The 13,297-nt window shown below is 43.0% G+C and overlaps 1 long non-coding RNA gene across 1 annotated transcript in view; it reads left to right on the top strand.

Annotated features, from left to right (window-relative positions):
* LOC144827381 (uncharacterized) overlaps positions 1-13,297 on the top strand; it is a 53,255-nt gene that overhangs the window by 16,643 nt on the left and 23,315 nt on the right. The window contains exon 2 of the long non-coding RNA XR_013610163.1: positions 11,095-11,242. This is a non-coding gene — a long non-coding RNA (uncharacterized LOC144827381). The remainder of the gene's footprint in view (positions 1-11,094; positions 11,243-13,297) is intronic.

Genomic DNA, 13,297 nt, shown 5'->3' with positions numbered 1-13,297 from the left:
CTAAACCAATTCTCTGTATTTGGAGGCTCCCAAATGCTTCATCAACCTCAATCAAATGGTCAATATGCTGCAGAAAGATTCTTCCCTCTCCTTTCTCCCCATACTTATGTTATGACACCTTTTAAAAAAAGTCTGTGGCTCTCCATTTAAAACTGTATATTATTCTAATCTCTGAGCTTCACCTACAAAGCAGTGGACAATCTTGGCCCCCTTGAATTTGAATTAAAAATATTTCTAGAGCGCGCGTACACCGAAACGGTTTCATGGCGCTGTGCATTACTACAAATCACCTGAGGGCAGAAGAACCGGACACCAGGGAGGGGTTTAAGAAGGGAAGGCTTGGGTGAAGAGGAAGGTTTTAAGTGCCTTACGAAAGATTGAGTACTGGGGGCAGGATCTCAGGTGGGCTGGGAGGGAGTTCCAAAAGGCAGGGGCGAGTGTGGAGAATTTGGATCCTCCCCATTTTTTTCGTTTAAAACGGGGGACTACGAGCAGTTGTTGGGTGGATGAACGTAGCTCCAGGGGAGGGGCATAGGAATGAATTTCGGAGGTGATAAAAGCAGGGGCTCAACCGGCCCGGGCATTGAAGACAATGCAGCCCAGCTTGAACTGGGCTCGTTCCTGTATGGGGAGCAAATGTAGGGACTTGAGGAGGGGTGTGACATGGTGGAATTTGAATAAACTGAAGACCAGGTGGGAACGCCTGGTTCTGGACCAGCTGAAGACGTCTCAGGATGTACGCGGGCATGCCACAGTAAAGGGCATTGCCTTAGTCCAGGCGGGAGGTGACCATCGCCAGGACTATGAGTTTGAGTGCGGAAGGAGAAAAAAACCGAGAGACTTTACGAATAGTGCGGAGGGAAAGAAAAGATGAGGACACAACGGAACTGACTTGGGAGTGGAGAGAGAGTTGGTCGTTGAGTTTGAATCCAAGGGTTTTTACAGAGGAAGATGGAATAGGAGGGGGACCTAAGGAAGGGGGCCAGAAGAGAGAGGACCAGGGACTGGAGCAGCCACCTGTCAGCACCAACTCCGTTTTGTCGGGGTTGAGCTTCAGGTGGTTGTGATTCATGCAGTCCTGGATGAAGGTCATAACTGAATGAAAATTGGATATTGAACCGGGGGAGGAAGATAAGGAGAAAATAAGCTGGAGGTCATCCGCATAATTATAGATGGCGACCTCCAGCTGTTGAAGGGCAAAAATAAGAGGGGCAATGTACAAATTAAATAGCAAAGGAGAAAGGGAGGATCCTTGGGGGACCCCGCATTGTACCGCACGAAAGTCCGCCGAGTAGTCACCCAGTCTCACTGCTTGGGTGCGGTCACGCAGGAAGGAGGACAACCAGACCAAGGCCGTGCCCTCGATTCCCGCCGCTCTGACACGGGAAAGTAAGATGGCATGATCAACCGTGTCAAAAGCGGCGGAGAGATCGAGGGGGACCAAGGCCTGAGGCTGGTTAGTGTCCATGCCCTCGCTGAGGTTGTCAAGGACCGATAAAACTACGGACTCCGTGGAGTGTGCGGGGCGAAACCCAGCCTGCCTAGAGGCTAGAACCCTGTTCTTCTCCACAAAGGTGCTCAGTGTTCTAGTTACATGGCGTTCCAGTACCTTCGCCAAGAAGGGCAGGAGTGAAATGGGGCGATAGTTGATGAGAACCGAGGGGTCAGCGCCAGGTTTTTTTAGGATGGGTAGGATGACGGCTGATTATAAGGGTGAAATGACAGTGCCCTGTGAGAGGGAGCTGTTAAGAAAGGTGAGGGGTGGCGAGACACAGGCAGAATAGATCTGTTTCAGAATATGTGCTGGGCAGGGATCCAGGGGAGAGCCGGACTTGACCAAGGGCAGAAGAGAGAGGAAGGATTCTTCTGTAAGAGGAGGGAAGGATTCGAGACGGGCTAAAACATGAGGACGCTGGGGGCTGATGAAAGATGAGGAAGGGAGTGGGATATTGGCTTTGATGGCGGTAATTTTTTCAAGAAAGAAAGAGTTAAGGGAATCACAGAGGTGCTGTGAAGGGGAAGGTTTGAGTGTGGCCCTGTCCGAATATGCGAGATCATGCACAATGGCGAAAATTTCTCTGGGACGATTGTCAGCAGTATGAATTTTAGACGAAAAATAAGCCTTTTTTATTGCCAAAATAGATTTTTTGTATGAAGCCAGAATGGCGATATAATGATTTCTGAAAATCGGGCAATAGTCGCACCGCCAGAGACACTGCGCCCGGCGGACGTTAAGCTTTTGAGCCTTAAGATCCTCATTGAACCAGCGATTGGCGTCTTTAGATGAAAGAAAGAAATTCACATTATATTGCCCATCTTGCACACTCATATCATCTGCTAACAAAAAACGTATACTCTCCAAGATCAGGAGAAGCAGAACCGAAGGACATGACTTCTCTTTTCTCGCTTTTAAGCACTGGAACTCTCTTCCCACAGAGTTGACATTGGATGCACATTCAGCCTTTTCCAGAAAAGGTTGAAAACATGGCTATTTTAAACTATGCTTAAGATCAGGCCATATTCTTAGCACCAGGAAATGATTGATGTCATTGCATTGTACAAATATGACTCAGTCAATCACTCAATCAATTAAAATGATCGTGTTTCAGGTACTAAAGTTGCAATCATCAAATGCATTATTCAAATCATCCATAATTTAAATAAGCTATCTGACTCAAGTCAGCTGAATTTTTAAGCTGCTTTCATAGCCACTTTCATTTACTCACATGGATAACAGAGTTGAATGTTCAGTACCAAAACAGCATTTTTGTTTTTTTAGCCTCATACTTAACTGTTCTTAATTTGTCCTCTGTTTGTTTCTTCCTGTGCTTTGAAAGGTCCTCTCATGTGATTACTCCTAAGCATCTACTAAAAAAGAATGCACCCAGACAAAACCCTTTTTTGTTAATTGTCATAAAATTGTATCTTGGTTGTATGGTTTGGAATATTTCAGGGCACAGATGCCCATTGTTAGACCTGGCACCAGTGGTATGTGTCTCCCCTCCATATTTGCTGTTACCTCATTTGTTTTTGCTGGTGTTAGATGCTTTGGGCACTGTGCCACTGCTGTCCAGTGCCACAGTGTGAGTGCTCCCTTGTTGTAATTTAACAGCGATTAGATTGAGCATTAGCGAAAGACATCTTAGTTCTATCCATTATCTTGACATTCAATGGACTCCATTTTGTATTCATGGCAGCCATTTTGTCTGCTACATGCTACCTCGTGTCGACCATGTGCTTTGTCCTATCTTCCTGTTCATGGCACTTGAATCTTCCCAGCAACAGGCTATTATTAGCGTCCCCTACTTTGCCGCTGACCGTTAGGGTTCACATCTGGTAGTGATTAGCTCTAGATTGGAATGTGTTTGTCAAGCCCCCAAGGCTGTTAGCTCCTCCCACTGATCAATTTGTGCCTCTCGATATTACCTTATATGCACATAAAATGTGCTCTTGTGCTTTGTACCGCCTTCTTTTAAGCCCCTGTGCGGGTATAAATAAACCATGCATTCTTAGCTCGGGGTGCTACTTCTTGCAATGCCGAAGGGTACTGTTTGAACCGTAGCACCACCTCATGAGGTGTAATAAATGTTACGTTTTCTATTTCCAGTTTCTGTGCCAACTTCTTTCTATTGGGTCTGAGGACTTCCTGCAGAGAAGGGCGAACCCCTTGCACTAGCGGGTCTGGCTGAGGCCTGCACGACACCCTGTTGTAAATTAATGTATGAATTTGTGATTCCATGATTGGCTGGTTTGGTTTACCTGTCAGACCCTAGTACAGTGCACCAGGGGTGCCCAGGGCTTGTAAACCAAATGCTGCTGGTGGGCATGCAGCACTGGTCGTACCACCCACAGAAGCAGTCTGTAAAAGTATGTCTAAGGTCTGCCATTGCAGAGCCTGTGTGCAGTCTGGTACTGCCATGTTGACTGAGCAAGTGTACCCATTTGCCAGTCCCTAAACCTTCCCTTTTCTTCATTTCAGAAACCCCTATGGTAGACCCAATGGCAGGGTGCATTGTATGTATAAGGTAGGACAAGCCCCTGTGTGTGTGGCATGTCCTAGTAGTGAATTACAGCCATTTTCGTTTTTTACTATTGCAAGGCTACCTGTTCTCCATTGGCCAGAATGGGCAGTTAGATTATTACATTTTATAATCCTAACTGACTCAGGGAACACAGTAGAAATTCGAGTTTAGTATGCCTGAATGATAAAATACATCTTTTAGTGAAGTTGATTTTAACATTCTTTGTTTGAAAATGCCACTTTTAGAAAGTAGGTATTTTCTTGTCTAACTATCCAAGCCTGCCTCTGCTAGGTTGTGTATTCCTTATCTGGAGATTGAGTGACAGGGCTGGGGGATTCCAGGAGACAGAGTGAGCCAGCCCAGTGGTGAATAGAAAGATCTGCATCTAGATGGGAGGAAGGAGTTGCACCTGGGACCTGAATAGGACTGTGCCTTCCCTCCACAATGCTGGCTCCACCTCCTGTGGTATCTGATGTCTCTGCCCTACACTGTGAAAGGAGAGAAGGAGTCATGTCAACAGAGTGCTCCAGGGCAGTGCTTTCCCCTTCCCAATGCTGGCTCCACCTCCTGTGGGGTGTCTGATGTTTCTGCCCTGCACTGTGAAAGGAAAGGAGTCATGTAAGCAGAGTGCTCCAGGACTGATCAGAAATGGTTTGGACTAGGCAAAGGTCCCTCTGCCCTCAGAGGACAAAGGATTTTGAGGGATAAATATTGGGACCCTGATCCCAAGAATTTAGATCACTTTTGGACAACAAGAAGAAACCTTTGCTGAGGAGAGGAACCTGAAGAAACTGAGGAGAGACAATCCCTAAACTGAAGTGCTGCTTGGGGGATTGACCTGCAGTGGTTGCCAGACTGCCAAAGAAAGGAGAAGGGACTTTGTGTGCACTTTATTCAACTTGTGAAGGATCTCCAAGGGCTTGAGGAAAAAGCTTGCCTCCAGCTGAAGTCTCAGGGACAACAGACTTCAACCCCCAGCTCCCCAGAGTTCCTTTGGAAGTTCCTGCTGCTGTTTTGGGCTTTCTGAGGGACTGCGTGTCACAAGGAGCTAGAAGCTCGACTCAAGAGGGAGAAGCGTGTCTCCATCACAGCCGTCGCATCGTGGATGTCGCTGCTGTAGCTGACGCATTGCACTGCATCTCAAAAAACATCCCGCAACCCCGAAGAAGCGTGTCGCCATCGCAGCCGCCGCCGTTGCATCTCTGAGTAAGGATGTCGCCACTGTAGCTGTCGCATTGCACCGCATCAAGAGAAGCGTCTCGCACCGAGGAAGAAGTGTGTCACCATCACAGCCGTCGCATCTCTGAGTAAGGATGTCGCCGCTGTAGCTGTCGCATTGCACTGCAACAAAAGAAACGATTCGCATCCACGGAGAAGCGTGCCGCCGATTGAGCTGTTCTCGTCGCATCACTGAACAAGGGTGTCACCGCTGCAGTTGTTGCATTGAGCGGAAGCGTCTCGCATCGTGGGAGAAGAGTGTTGCTGCCAAAGCTGCTGTCGTCACATCACTGAAGAAGGGTGTCGCCTCAGCAGCTGACGCATCGAGTCGACACTTCTCGCAAGATCAGAGAAGCGTGCCGCATCAGGAGGAACTTGACGTCTTTATTTCTTAGCACCGGATCTCTGCCGCATCTTCATCTCTGCAACACTTTTGTTCTGAAAGCGTGACGCATCGTAAGGTACATTGACTCAAAGTGTTGCATTTTAAGAACTAAAGAGAACTCAGCTAAAATTGCCATTTTAAGGACAGTATTGTGGATTTTTGTTGTTTGTGGTCTTGTGGTAAATCTATATAAAGAATACTTATTTTTTATTTAAAACTTGTGTGGTGTCCATCTGTAGCGTTGTCCCTTCCTTACTGTATGTGGTTTCAAATGCTTTACACACTGCCTCTGAGATAAGCCTGTCTGCTCGTGCCAAGCTACCAAGGGGGTGAGCAGGGGTTATTTTAGGAGTGTTTGTTTTGAAAGAAAGAGGCCCCTACCTAAACGGATAAACCCTAGTAGGGATATAACATTTCTGTGAAAACTGGCCTAGACACCGGGTTATGTGTGTGTTTCCTAAATATTATCTCATATTGTTGCTCAAAAGATTGAAGAACAAAGTGATGTGTGAATTTATAAAATTTCTGTTTAATTGTCTTGTTTTCTCATTTTTCTCACAATTATTATATTATTTTTTTTTCCTTTTTTTGAACAATTTGTACACTCTTTTTTAACAATAATTCATAAAAAATTGTAATCATAAATATACACCTAATGACAATAATTCATAAAATATATTCTGATACATATATCAACAATTGATTTTTTTGTCGCCAAATACAAAACCGAATCTGAATCCTACGCGTTTCGGCGAGTGGCCTTCATCAGGAGTTCTGTATTTTCAATTGATGATTAGATACTTTAGTGTCCAGTGAAAATGTAGACACCGTATCTGGATATAAGCAGTGAATAGGTCCTAGATGATGTTAAAATCTGTTTGATATAGTCTGACATCAATTATGTAGCTCAAGTTCACGTGGTGGTAGATTCAATGTGGAGAAGGTACTCCTTTGTCAATAGGTTCTGTCAGGTGATGTAAATACTGTGTGCTTTGCAATCGTGAACAAGGCTAAAAATAGACGGTTATATGTAGGTCGTCGGCGCTGCGGGGATTGCTGGAAAAATCGGCAACCTGTTATTGTCCCTTTTTTTAGAGGCTTGGCGAGATGTCTGTAGTATTTCTTGCTGGAAGAACAGTGATAGATGGGAATGATGAATTCTTGCTTAGAGTATCCACGCTGTGAGGTCCCGTCTGGCCGATGCCGCCGTCGGAGTGTACCTCCTTACCCTGACTAGTGGCAAGGGTCCCTATTTGTCACAAGTACCTACCTGTGCCAACAAGAGACCCCCAAATCTAACACCCATTTAGTACTTCTTATGCTGTACCAAAAGATAGATGTGAAGACGTATATGATCCCTCCCTGCAGACCGAGGCTTAGCTTTTTAGTGTGTCTGCATACTCACATGGAAGTGTTTTGTAAGAGGATATAGCCTGAGAAACCACACTAGCTACTTTATTAATAGCTCAGGGCCTGATTCCCAAAGGGCATCTGTACTCCTGGCGGGAGCCCCGCAGTCATAAGGGAATCTCCACAATGATAATTCTCATCCACGCCAAGTGCTGAGAATCCCCCAGGACTGCGAGACCTCCAGCACGAGTACAGATGCTCTTTGTGAATCAGGCCCTCAGGGTTTATTGCTAGCCAAGTTAACTATATTAGGTTTAGATATGGTGTGCTCGCAAACTATATTCCATCAAATTGTTCTCAAATGTAATCTGTTAAAAAATCCAGATCATAGATTACTATCCATAGTGTGAGTTGGTTAAAATTGAATTCATCCCCACCTCGCTCTTCAAGTTTTTTTCCTAATATCTACAGGTAATAATTCAGTGTTAGTCAGGGCACAAGAAGCAGTTGTTTTGTTGTGTATAAGAATAACACATTTACCACAATAATAGCACTTTATCTGCTTTTACATATTCCCAGGGAAGTTCAGTCACAGCACCAAAGCTGGTGAATGAGCTGACACAAATCCCTTTTTATCTATCTTGGTGACCTGAAATGAGATAGATTGTTGTTTTCTACAAACAATAGGGTCCTGATGGGAGTACCAACACTATGCAGATCGCTGAAACATGTTGACATGTTTTTCATGACATGGTGAGTGCAATTTAGTATCTCTCTGTTTTTCACCGAGTAGAAGGGGATCATTAATACATTATGTATTGTCCACCCTCATTCATTTTCAGTTATTTTTCTAGACTAAAAGCACATTGCTATTAGGCACATATAGTGCATGATGTACAACTGATGGCAACAATTTGAGTGCTTCCTCCAGAAGTAGATGGAGAGCTCTGTGATGCATGACACCATAATTGATTGATGGCTTTAAGCTCCTACAGTGTCATGTAATCTCAACAGCTGGGCAATGACTAGCATGTTCTCCTATCAACATAACTAGTAATAACTATGACATGACACTAGTTCCTCTTCCCATTTGTACATGTACAGTGGGACACCTTAGGAACTGCTCTATATGGTAAAGTGCCCTTATTTTCCTCACAGTGCAATGAAGCAAACATGTAGTTCCAAATTCAAGGAAAGGTACTGTTATAGTTCTAACCCCTCTACTAAAAACTCATGCCCTTAAGGGCACTGATTCACCTAAATCGAGGGAATATGGAAGAGGCCCCTGATGGCATGAGATGGTTGACATCAGAACACAGCCATCATCACTGAACAGCCTCGTTTTTGCTGAGTAGCTAGAGTACTGACAATGAAGGCACTCTACAGAATAGAGGACACGCTCTCTTGAGTCTTTCTTACATACTGTTTGAGTGGCAGCCTTCATTGTAATTTATACTGGGGTTAGGAATGTCAGTGTCAGGTTTACTAAAGGATAAGGCAGGGGTAGCAGTTGTCACCCCAGCTCCCGCTAATTGAGTTTTAGCCATTAGTAATTGATTGAGTCAAGGGTAACCAGACAAACGGAATATTTAACTTTAGATAACATGGAGTCAGTTCTTGAGGATATCTGGAGGCAGGGCAGACTTCCATTTTGTTTGTTCTGTTTGTTACTGGTAACCAATCAGCAATCAGACAATAAAATCATCTCAGTCTGTAAGTATTACAAATATGATGGTGGACTGAAAATTGCATCTCCTTTATAAAGGTTAAATTTGTTTGATTCACAATAAAGTGGGTGAGTAAAGGGGGATTATTCCTCTGTTTTTTACTGTTCTCCAAGCTGCAGGTGATTACAAAAGGTCCTCAGTGTAACTGAATTGATGGCTGCACTGAAGACTTTGTGAAACGTCATCACTTTTATGATGTGACTGGACTGAAAGAGAACATCAAAATTCCCTCGAAGTGGGTGCTGTTCTTGTAGGCATACAACTTTTTAGGGTTTCTAGGCTTCTGAGTGGCAGGAACATGGTTCCCTGGCCCTTTTTCCTGGACTTGAGGTAGGGAACAGTTGTATGCTTATCTTTATTATTTCTTAGGTTACTGTTTCTTTAATGCACTGTATGTTAAGAAGTTTATGCTTGAAACATCATCTGTAATCTGTTGCCATGGTTCATGGAGTTCCATGTTCCAAGTGACAGAAATTATGGAGGAGTTGGGAAGATCAGCTGTTGTACTGGGCTCTTCTTGAATAAACCTATTTCTTTTTTAACCATTTAGACTGAATTCTTACAGATTTTGGCGACGAGGATCGGGGATTGAGCATTTTCGCAATTGTTTGTGGGGAAGCCGGTTTCTTTTGAGAACAGATCACAAAACCTTGGTTTCTAAACTAACCCCAGGTGGAGGCCGTAATGCCACTGCACATATTGGTAGGCTTATGTCCAGATTACAGGAGTGACATTTTTCAATTGAGTACATTCCAGGTAGAAGTAATGTGACAGCTGACGGTCTTTCCAGGTTACCTTGCTTTTCTGTAGAAAAAAAATGAGGGAGATGATGTAGAAATCGTTGCTTCCTTAGGGGTATTTGTAGCTAGAGAATTTTCAGCCATTTATGAGGAAGTTTGGAAGAGTAGTACTGTAGGAGACAAACACTGGGATTTGTTAAGAAAATATATTTTAGAAGGTTGGCCTAGAGTAAATATGATTCCTCCAGAGTTGAAGTCATTTCAGCAAGTGTCTAGTGATTTGGAAATTGATAATGATTTATTTTCAAGAGTGGGAAGTGTGTTCCCCCAGATTGTATGCAAGATGAAATTCTTAATCTTGCTTATGAAAGTCATCTGGGTATGTCATCTATGAAGAGACTGGTAAGATCTAGTTTTTGGTGGTCCAGCTTGGACAAAATGATAGATAGGGTTGTTAGGGATTGTCCTATTTGCATCAACAGTGACAAAATGTTGAAAGCTCATCCTTCTCCTTTGATACAAATTGCTTGGCTAAAGAATCCCTTGCAGAAACTAGCATTTGAAATTTCGGGTCCTTTTTATTATCTGCCTCGTGATGCTCGGTTTGCTGTTATCTTAACAGGCTATCATTCCAAGTAGCCTGAGGTCAGGTTTGTTTCACATGCTACTTCTCAGACTATTGTAGAATTTCTTAGAGAAGTATTTGCACATGAAGGAAGTACAGAAACTCTTATCACAGATAATGGGGTTCAGTTGAAATCCAATGAAGTTGAGGATTTTCTTTGTTCTTGTGGTGTGAAACATATGACCACTACCCTGTATGAACCACAAGGTAATGGTCAAGTGGAAAGGTTTAATCGAGTATTAAAGGAATGTGTGGAGTGGGCTAGAAAAAGGGGAAGCGAGTGGAAGCAAGTTTTACAAGAGAGGTTGTGGATGTACAGGATTACTCCCCATTCTGTTACTGAACTTAGTACATTCCACCTTTTAAGAGGTAGGGAACCTGTATCCAAATTATGTCCTTGGTGGATTAAGGACAAATTGATTTGTTCTGTTCCTGCTGATAGTTACAGTACTTCTTTGAGAGTCAAACATCATCAAGACAAAATGAAGGCGTATCTTGATGCTAAATACAAAGTCAAAATTCCCACTTTTACTGTTGGTGATCTTGTAAGGATACGTAAGCCAGGTTTTGTTGTTAAAGGTACGTCCAAATATGGCCCCATACGCAGGGTAGTCAAAGTTAATTTGAATAGTATTGTTATTAATGATGGTAAGGTAAGGAATGTCAGGCGAGTTGTTAAATGTCAAATGCTTTACCTTCAAATGGAAGATAGATGTACTCATTGAGAACAAATTTGGGCTCAAGAGATGTGAGAACAAATTTGGGCTCTCAAAATGTATCTGAAAATAATACAGGGGCATTTAGAGTGAAAACCAGCAGAAGAGTAATACGTTCTCCTGCTAGGTTTAGGGACTATGTGTTGTCTTCTTCTAATTTCACTGTTGCTCTTTTTTTATGTTGTTACTTTTGCAGGGATAAAATGTGTGGTATGCTTATCTTTATTATTTCTTAGGCTACTATTTCTTTTTTAACCATTTGGACAGGATTCTTACATGAACCCTGAGCATACATTTTCTGCCATCCTCAGATGATAGGTTACCAATAACCCTGGGCGCAGTGCTCCGCTCCGTCCACGGTGTGTACATAGTGTTGCCCACTTTGCCCGCGCATGCGTATTTGGCTGGAAGAACTTAGCGCGTCATCAGAAGAGGGAGCCTCGGGACACCGCATATAAGGTAAGTGCTTTTAATTTACTTTAACTGTATTTTAAATTAATAGAAGCATGTTGAAGAGGGCAGGAGGGAGGCGGGTGGCGCGTAGTGGGGCTACGCGTAGCCCCACTACGCTCACTACACCCACCCTTAGCTTAGTCACCAATGAAAATATTCTGCTATCCAAGCACATGCAGAGTCACAGTGAAATACCCGGGGGCAATGGTAAGCTTGACGTCCCTTTTGTTCTTGGCAGAAAATCACCTCACTGACGTTTTGAATTGCATTCACCTGGAGCTATCTATTTTCATTGAACATGTAATGACCACCATACATGACATGGTGCGGCTCCTCCGTTATGGCAGAGGAGTGACTCCCCACTGCTGGAAGCAGCAGATGATTGTAAAATAACTTCGATAATAAAGCGTTTATAAACTGCTTTATTATAATTTTATTTTCACTCCCACAGCTGAGTCTTGAGAGCGGGACCATCAAGAGCAGGAGGAGTGGTGAGTTCAGGTCACTGCCAGAGCGCATGTTGGTTTGGCCAGCCATCAATATCCGGCTAAACCTACATGTGCACTTGGATATCTCCAAGCTATTATATATATTGATATAGGGGAGGCTCAAGAGCACAGGGTCCCAGTCTCTGCTGGAGCATGGAAGCAGTCCACTCTGCCCAATCCATATGCTTCTTTCACTCTGGTTAATACAAGCATGAGAGTAACGTCTGGAGTGGTGCAAGGGATTCTGGAAGCCTGTGTGAGCATGGGAGCTAAAGAAGTGGCATGGCGGAGGACATCAGGCTGCAGATACGTTTTGTTTATTTTTATTTCTTATGCTCCTCTGCTGCCCCACCAATTGTCCCTCCGTGCAGCTGCTACTGTACATGACACATTACAAGACTGTTGAACATATGCCCAGCAGGGAAAATATCCATGTTAAAACGTTGAGGATTTTAAAACAAGATGAACCAATTCAAAAAGACTGTTGTATGAGCAGGCGTGAGTATTGCTCCTGTCCTCCTCATGCATTTCAGCAGTACATTGGGCATACTACTGGCTTACTTCTACCCTACTCTTGTGCTACAAGTGTAAGTGAGATCTTTGTAACTTGGCCTCAATGTTCAGACAATGAATCTAAATGGAACTGATTAATATAAACAGTTGCTATAGGTTGACCCTCGCCTCCCCCAAGACGTGTACATTTCCTGATGCCTTTTGGTGATGTTCAAATACATAATATGTGGAGCACATTGACAAAAGCTTTTTTGTCATGCTATAAGTAGAATTCACAGTTTGCACAGAAAAAAATAAATTTTCAAAAAGATTTTTTCCCTCCCACACATTTCAACTCCTCTCCATGTGTGCAAGCACGAACTAGTGTCTCTAAGTTAACATATAGTTATTCTTTCATAAAGCTTATACTTGTTGACTGTGTAGTAAGGGTTGTACTGTAAGCCAGCATATAAAATACTTTTGACACCCTGTAAAGAAAACACAATCTAAAAGTTTATTGAGTGTGAAATATTTAATGGGGTTTTAAATGTGATAATTGCTTCTGACCCAGAGATAATAACAGATGCAGGCATTCTGCTTTTATTTGGTTCTAATAAGATATTATGCTGAAAACACGACCATATGAAATAATGTACTTTACATTGTTTGACTGATGTATTCACCATATGCCAGATGTTTGCCCTCAAAATAAGTGCTATCCTTCCTCTTTAACTGGTGGATGCAGGACATCTGGGGCTTTTACATTGCAAACGGTCCAGGATATGTTTTTTTAATATTAGAATATCATTGGCAGAGATATCATCTGATGTAAATATTTTGTCCTAAATCATGTTTGCAAAAGTGTGCAGATTTTCAATTATTAACTCCAGTTATTAACACCAGGGTGGGACAGTGGAGGTTTTAAGTTTAAAAAGCTTCATTGAGTAGATTAATACAACGTAAAACATGAGTACAAAGGAAAAAAAAAACACACCAAGAAAATATGAGAAAAAAATGATTGAAAACAATGCAAATGTAAAATCAAACTCCGGAAAGGGGTAAACAATATACCAATGAGAAA

This window comes from Lissotriton helveticus, chromosome 4_1 (genome assembly GCF_964261635.1).
Source record: "Lissotriton helveticus chromosome 4_1, aLisHel1.1, whole genome shotgun sequence".
In the NCBI taxonomy this organism is placed as follows: Eukaryota; Metazoa; Chordata; class Amphibia; order Caudata; family Salamandridae; genus Lissotriton; species Lissotriton helveticus.
Note: the sequence above shows the minus strand (reverse complement) of the source record. Positions and strands in the feature narration are given on the sequence as shown.